This window comes from Sturnira hondurensis, unplaced genomic scaffold, assembly GCF_014824575.4.
Source record: "Sturnira hondurensis isolate 20B ecotype Veracruz unplaced genomic scaffold, ASM1482457v3 Scaffold0007406, whole genome shotgun sequence".
Taxonomy (NCBI): Eukaryota; Metazoa; Chordata; class Mammalia; order Chiroptera; family Phyllostomidae; genus Sturnira; species Sturnira hondurensis.
In genome coordinates this window covers 6,288,886-6,297,481 of record NW_028080037.1, presented here as the reverse complement: position 1 = coordinate 6,297,481, position 8,596 = coordinate 6,288,886, and positions in this window count along the sequence as shown.

Below are 8,596 nucleotides of genomic sequence, written 5' to 3'. Positions count from 1 at the left end.
AATAAAAATAAAACATTTATATTATATTTGATTCTTTCACCCATTAAATTTTATTTGGCATACAGTAACAATTTTTAAAAAATAATTTAAAGCCCCGGTTGGTGTGGTTCAGTGGGTTGAGTACTAGCCTGCAAACCAAAGCGGAGCCCCTTTGATTCCCAGTCAGGACACAGGCCTGGGTTGCGGGCCAGGTCCGCAGTTGGAGGTGTGTGAGAGGCAACTGAGCGTCGTTTATCTCATACATCGACGCTTGTCTCCCTCTCCTTCTCCCTCTCTTCCCTCTCTCTAAAAAATAAATAAAATCCTTAAAATAATAATAATTTCTTTAATGTTAAGTATTGTACCGACGTCGATTTCCTGGGTTTTGATCATTGCACCCCGGTTATATAAGATATTATAATTGGGAGAAACTGGGAAAACACTACACAGACACTGTATTACTTTCAAAAAAGTTTTGAAGGAAACCACACTGAAATATTGCTTCTCACTTCTCACATCAGAAAAAAATTACAAGCTTGCCAATATACTCACCAGGTGAGCCTAGGGAAGTGTTGCCCATGCGTCATGGGTCGGTGTGCAGATTGGAGGGAAAATGGGCGATGTCTAAGAAAACTGCATGATTTTATTTTCTTTCTAAAAAGATTTGATTTATTTTTAGAGAGAGGGGAGGGAGAAAGAGAGGGAGAGAAACATCCATCCTCTTGCAAGCCCCCAACCTGGAGCCTAGCCTGCAACCCAGGCATGTGCCCTGACTGGGAATCGAACCTGCGCCCGACCCACACTAGTCAGGGCTGATTTTACTTTCTGACTGTGCAATCCCACTACTAAATATTTATACATAAAATTACCCACTGCAGCATTATTGGTAATTTTAAAATATTGGAAATGCTCTAAAGGCCACAGAGAGATAATTCATTAAATAACTGTGGAACCTCCACACGAAAAAACACTGTACAGCTGTGGAAACTGAATTAGCCCTGGCTGGTGTAGCTCAGTGGATTGAGCACAGGCTGTGAACCAGAGGGTCTCCAGTTCGATTCCCAGTCAGGGCACATGAGCCAGGTCCCCAGTAGGAGACACACAAGAGGCAACCACACATTGATGTTTCTCTCCCTCTCCTTCTCCTTTCCTTCCCCGCTCTCTAAAAATAAATTAATAAAATCTTTAAGAAAAAGACTTCTTAAAAAACTGAATTAAAGTGACTAAAACACAGCATTAATTAGAAAAGGCAAACCCCGCTAAAATTACATACAGATGCTATCTTTTGTGTCAGAAAGAAAAGAAAATGAAACTTACTGAAATCTTCTAACTTCTGCAAAAGAAACACAAGAAGGATAAACCAGAAACTAGTAAAATTAGTTCCCCAGGAAGACAGGTAAGAACAGAGTGGTGGAAGGCGAGAAAATGACACATCTCTGAGGAGTACATCTTTCTGTGGAGTTTAGACTTTTGCAAATATGTTAATATTTTGCGTTGCTAAAAAAAAACCCTCTCACATCAACAGGATGGGGAAGGTCCATCAAAACAGAAATAAATGCCAACAGAAATAAAGAAACCTGACTTATTTTAAATAAATAATATAGCCCACACTGAATGAGTCTTCCACTCTAGGTCATCAGTTCATTCTTTCCAAATGCTGTAGGTGTGGCGATTCTGAAATGACCCTCTGCGTATTGGCTGTAGGCGTTGAGCAAATCAATAAATGGAATGTTGAGTTGGGGTTCAGGGTTTATCCCTGTGGGATAAAAGCCTCAGCAGACGGTTGGGTATTGGGCTGGAAATGAAGGTGTCCGTATGAACTCGCGGTTTTTCACATCAGTAGGTGGGACTCCGGGAGCATATCGACATGCATTCAGCTCTGTCCCCTGGAGAAGGCCCGGGAATAGGGACCCCTCAGTGACGATGAGCACAGCAACACCCAGATCCTGATTTCCACGCAGGGGAGCCTGAGCTCCTGGAGGGAATGGCTGACTCCGGTTGGGCCACAAGCCTGGCACTGCTCGCTGTGTCCCAAAGCTGGGAGGTACACCAGGAAGGATGGAGATGGGTCAAAGGGGCCACGAGCTGCCTCGAAGAGGCCCCCACTGGGACCAGGAAAGCACAAAAATAGTAACAGTAACGCACTTAGAAACTCGGAATGAAATAAAAACCCAGGAGCCCTACTGGCTCCTTGACCTTGGCCTTCCAGCCCCCAGAGCTGTGAGAAATAAATACCAGTTGTTTAAGGGCCTGGGTCTCTTGTATTTTGATACGGCAGCCCAAGCTGACTAGTAAACCCATGACTCTGTTATTGGGTGATTCTTTGCTTAGCATTTTCAGGAACTGCCAAACCATCTGTCAAGACAGCTGCCCCCCTTCACATCCTCACCATTGAGCGAGGGTTCCATTTCCTCCACATCCTCCCCAACACTCGTTACTATATTTTAAGCCACAGCCATGGTCATGGGTGTGGAGTAGAATCTCCTGGGAGAAATGTCCATTCAAATCCTTTGTCGGTTTTTTAATGGATTATTTGCCTACTGGTTATTGAGTTGTAGGAAGGACAGGGTGACTCACGAGTTAAAGATTTTAGCTTCCGTCATAGTTCAGAGGCTTAAGTGATTCATGCTGCAGGACCCACCTGACGCCAGGAGGAGAACAAGCCACTCAGCCTTGGCCCCCAGGGAGCCTGCAAGCGGTGATGGAGATGGTATCTCAGCCACTGTGTCCCAGGGGGAGAATGTCCCTGAAGCAGATAGAGAATTGTTGATCAGCAGACAGAGAAATGCTAGGAAAATCACCAGCTAGACTTCAACTCTTACCTGATTAACCTTTTCCCAAACCCCTCACCTACCCTCTCCTTCCTGCTACACAAAGGGTCAGCTTGAGATGAGGTGCTAATATGGATTTTGAGGGTCTGTAAGCAGCCATTTTCTCAGGTCTGAATAAAGCACCTGTAATGATTCAGTCCTTGTCTCTATTTATTGGTTCTGGCAGTGACAGGCAGCATGAACATTGACTTTTCCAGTTTCAGGAGTTTTGTTTTTAAACATATGCTACATACGAGCCCCTTATGAGATCAACAATGGGCAAAACGTTTCTCCATGGGGGCGTTTGGAGCTGCATAGGACGTTACGTGACTTAGCATTGTGACCAGGTCCCTCTGGCCGCCGCGGTAATGACAAGGGCAGAGGCAAGTGGATGGTGAGGAGTGTCTAGCAGCCAGCTGGGCACTGAGACCAGGGCGGCCACGGAGGAGGAGAAAAGCAGTCAGGCTGCAGGCATCCAGCGTTCAGCATTCTCGGGGAAGGACTTGCTCAGAATGGCCGCAGGGGGCAGAGACGAAGACTCCACGGGGACTCCAGTGTTCCTGGCCTGAGCGCCTGAAGGAGGGGGTGGCTGTGGAGGTGGGGAGCAGTTGCGCGGGGGGAGCAGGATGGGTGTAAGGGAGGTCCCTCGGAGTTCTCCTAAATGTGTCTGCCTGTCCTCGGGAAGTTCTCTGAGCGCATGGAAGCCTATCTGCACTGGCTTCGTTTCTTCCCCACAATCCCCTGCACAGCCCCCAGTCCCAGAGCTGGGGAATCACAGGGAACGTAGGGCTGCAGGGGCAGGAGGGCTGTCTCTTTCTCTTCGGAGGCCTGAAGAGGGAACCTAAGTGATAGCCGGGGGAGGGACAAGGCCAAGTATAGGACAAGGTCAGGGCAAGGTCTGCACCCCAGAGAGGGAAGGAGGGGCCTGGCCTTAGGGAAGCAGTCAGGCGGAGGCTGTTGGAAATGGTTAGGGCTGCTGGGGAGTCACAGAGGACAGACTGTCATCGAAGGGCCCCTGAGACAAATACAAGTACACCCAGCTGGTGGCAGTGCCAGCCAGGCAATCTGAGCACCCAGATTTCCCTCAGAAAACACCCTTTTCCAGAAATGCTAATGAAAATCGGCAGACACACCCTCCCACCTGTTAAGATGGCTATTATTTTTTTCAGAAAAGCGCTGGCTGGTGTGGCTCAGTAGACTGAGTGCCGGCCTGCAAGCCAAAAGGTTTGATTCCCAGTCAGGGCACATGCCTGGGTTGTGGGCCAGGTCCCCAGTTGGGGCCGTGCAAGAGGCAACCAGTTCATAGATCTCTCACACATCAATGTTTCTCTTTCTTGCTTGCTTCCTTCCCTCTCTCTAGATACATTTTTTTTTAAAGTGCTGCCCAGGATGTGAAGGAAAGGAACCCTTGTGAACCCGTCCCTGGTGAGAGAGTGCAGCCACTGTGGAAAGCAGCATGGAGGTTCCCCCAGAAAATGATGAGCAGAACTACCACGTGACCCAGTAACTCCACTACTAGGTCTACAGGCCAGGAAAGGAAAACGGGATCTCAAAGACACACCTGCCCCTCCCTTGGTCATCACAGCGTTATTCCTGATAGCCAAGGCGTAGAAACACCCAAGCGCCCCCCGATGGTGGGCTGGAGAAGGAAGCCGCAGTACACACGAGCAACGAGGTAGTATTCCGCCTTTAAAACGAAGGAACCGTTGCCCTTTGCGACACCATGGAGGAACCTGGAGGACACTAGGTTGAGTGAAATCAGGCAGACCCTGAAGGACAGATTCTACACGAGCTCGCTTGTATGTGGAATCTGAAAGGGTCAATCTTTCCAGGGGCTGGGGGAGCGCGGACGGGGGAGTGGGGTCAGTGTACAAAGCTGCAGTTACGCAGAATGGGTAACTTCTGGAGATGTAGTGCGCAGCGTGGTCACTCTAGGCAACCGCACGGTATTGGATACTTGGAATGCACTGAGAGCATTCATCTGGAGAATTCTCACCCCACCCCAGAGAGTGAGAACCATGCCAGGAGATGGACGTGTAAGCCAGTTTGAGTGTGGTCATCGTTTCCCAAGGTTTCTGTAGACTGGGACGGGTGCTACCCTATCACAGCCGGTTTTTAAGTCCCCGCCACCCAAGGAAGCGGGCCGGATTAAGAGAACAGGAACGCTGGGCAGAAGGCACCCAGACCCGGTGCAGAGCAGCCTGGTCAGCACCAGGCAGGCCCCCTAGCTGTGGCAGCATAGCACCAGTGCTTGGCCTTTGACCCGCCCTATATAGGTCAGGTGACCGGCCGCCATTGCTGCAGCTCAGGTGAGCCCAGTCACCCAGGCATGCTCTCTGAGACCACTGAGCAATTCTGTGTTGTAGACGCGACATCTGACCTCCACCTGCAGTGCATTTCCTCCTTTAATCAGCGCGTCTACCCTGAGGGATCCTGAAACCTTAACCCCGTGGTACAGATGGAAAACCGCAGTCCGAGAAGACGGGCGACTTCCCCCCAGGGGCACACTCAAGTTGGGGGCCTGGGTCTAGCTGATCCAAAACGGATTAACAGTTCTGTTCGAGGGCCATTACGGGACACTTAGGGGGTTTCTGACGGTCGCACAGTCACGAAGGTGGTTGTAGCAACACACTCCTGTGCTTCGAGCACTGGCCGAATCTTTCACTTCGGGGGAGTTCCAGGGCCAGCACTGGGGGCCCAGAAGGTCCATGCACTTTCGAGGCTCTTAGGATTTACATATATCGATTGCCCAGTCACTTTCTAGAAGGATTAGTCCCATGGAGATTCCCCCAGGGATGTCTGTGGAAACACATTTTTGCAATTGCTGCTGCCCCCTGGTAATTGGGCTGCTGTGGGAGGTAATGAGCACACCGTCCCTGCGGGGGTTCAAGTAAGGGCGACGTGACTATGAGCTCTGGGCTGCCGGAGTCAGGAAGGAACTTGCAGGAGTTGCAGTTGAGACTCAGGCATCTTAAAAAACCATCTAAGTCTCTGAATCTCTTGGGCTAAGACAGAAAGTGCTGGTCCTCTCCTTCCGCTTCCAAGTTCCCCTTCACCCCTTACTTCTGCTTCCCCCAGGTACCTGCATTGTTCCCGGGGCTGCCACCCATGCCAGGGACCCCGGAACAGGGATACTCAGTGTGTCAGTGTGAGCTGGCCTTATCTTTGAGTGATACAGAATCGTGGCGGTGAAGGGGACTCACTCAGCGTCATGTGGACCTGAGTGCCGATCCCATCACTGCTTCTTCCCAGTGGGCACCTTAGGGGCAGGTTGCTTCATCTCCCTGCACGTCAATTTCCCTCCGCCGTCAAGTAGGGATCACCCCACAAGGCTGGTAAATGGGGTACCCATGGGAAGACTCCCTGTAAGTGTAAGTCTTCAATAGTGTCATTATTTCTTTCATTGGTTTGGGGTTTGTTCATAAAAGGCTGAGGGCAGAGCCAGCCTGCATGTGATGCTCTAGGTGGCTGGCTTCCCATCCAGCAGGAGTTGAGGGTCCTTTCTCCTCCTACCTCCAAAATACAGCTCCCGCCTGCGCCTTGTTACCCTGCCTCCGTGCCCACCATCAGTCACCTCTGTGGGTTCAGGTGGTGGCAGGCTGCTTTTTCCACACAGAGACACATCAAGAGTTCGCATATTACTATGTGACACAGTGTCACTTCCACAACCAAGTCATAAAAGGCAATACGGCTCCTGCCTTGGGTCCTGGAACCCTTCCGGTGCCCCCGAGCTGTCTCAGGAGCTAGCTCTTCCATGAGAACAGTCTGACTAGCTGAGGCCACCACAGTCTGAGAAAGTCCAGAGACCAGCTCACACAGAGAGATTCCCACGGAGACCCCCTGAGACCCCAGGAAGAAAGAAATGGCCAGGCAGCCCGCTGCCACTCCCGCCAAGCCACCGTTGGACTGCACCTGCGTGATGGGCCTGTGCCAGAGTTGCCCAGCTGAGCTCATCCCGAATTCTTGACCCACAGAAACCGTCACAGAAAATAAAACATCCTATCAGGCCTTTACATTTTGGGATGCTTTGTTACACAGCAATAGGGAACTGATACAAGCACGAAATTCTTCTTTCAGGGAAAGAGAATTGACATTTTCACCTACTGAGTGCCCGACACTGGGTTGGGTTCTTTTGCTCTCAGTACCACTAACGATGATAATAACAGCAGCTCCCATTCATTCAACTTGTATAAGCACCGAGCAATGGGCTGCGGGTTTTGCAGATATAATCTCAGGCATCGTGACCACAGTCCTATGAGCACCCCATAGGTGCCATTAGTAGCCCCATTTTTCAGATGAGGCTCCAAAAGAAGAGATGGCTGTCCAAGGTCCAGTAGCCAGTAAGTGGCACGGCTAGGATTTGAACCTGGGTCTTAGTGATGTCAAAATGGCCTTGCCCGGATGGAAATAGGCCCTAACACTGATCACTGTCCGCCAGAGCAGGGGGCAAACCAGGGCTGTGTCCCAGGCCGCCTGTGTCTCCCCTCTCTGCGTCCAATGATTCTATCCCTTGGGTTTTTCCAGGCTTCCCAACAGGCACTCATTCTGGCCCCCTCTCCTGTCCCCTCCCTGACCCCTGGGAGACAGGGAGGTAGTGACCTGCCCACCCAGCTGGCCTAGGGTGACGATGTCAAGTCCCTACCCTGGCCGGGCCCCTGAGTACCAGCATCAGGGCGACTCGAGGAGGGAGGACTTAGGCTCCTCACTCAGCGATTCTGGAGCAACTTCCCCAGGCAGCAGATGCCCCGGGTAGCAGCTGCCCTTGTGCAGGCTTTTCTTCCCATGCACTGAACATGGGACCAGCTGGGCCTGCACCTTGCTGTGAGGGCCCCCCAGCCTGGTGGGGGCCAAGGGCAGATAAGTCCCCACATTGTAGGATTCATGGAATAATAGCAACAGCAATGCCTTCCAGTGAAGGAGAATTCACTCAGCACCAGGCCCAGGGCTGGGGATTTATCCAGAGTTGAGTTTCATCACGCAAGAACCCCATGAGATGGGCAGGACTGTCATCCCCATTTGACAGGGAGGGAGACTGGGGCTCAGAGAGTCTAAATGTTTACCCAAGGTCACACAGAACCCCGATTCTCTGAGATTCTAACAATGTCACGTGGGGAACTAGAGGTGTGCTCTCTCTAGAGGTGAGAAACCTTGGAGGTAGGCAGGGAGGAAGGTGGAAGACCACCTGGAGGCGGTGGCATCTGAGCTGGGTGGGGAACAGGGATAAGAGTTTGTCAGGTGGAGAAGGGAGGGGCTGGCCTCGGGGCAGAAGGAGCAGACCCGTGGTGGTGAGTAAGGAGCAGGGTGTTCAGAGAATGGGGAGTATTTCCAAGGCCAGAGCCAGAGAGAATGCAGGTGCAGGTAAAAGAGGAAGTCGGAAAGGGGCGCCAGGTGAAGGGCCTCAGGCCAGGCTCAGAGCAGGTAGAACAGGGGGCCGGTTGTGGAGGCAGGTGCGGAGCGGAGCTGGAGGAGTGTCCCCGGAGGAGACACGGCCTCCCAGCTTCATCACCCCATTCGGGCACGGGTGTTCTCCCAAGGCCAGTGGCAGGGAAGACACAGGTGACCAGAACTTTCCCCAGGAGCCTGGGAAACTAGGGAGGAGGACTCTTCTGCCAGGATGAGTAGATCACTAATCCCCTTATCCAGACCAGTTTGCCTTACCCTTCTCTTAAAAGTGATGCTAGGTGAGGGAAGTGCTCAACCCAGCTAGGAGGTTGCTCGCATAGAGGTATTTCGGGCAGGACAGCTGGAATATTTGTGGGTAAGGCGGGGCCCTCCTCACCCCAGACCTTCTCCAATACTCCTTATCA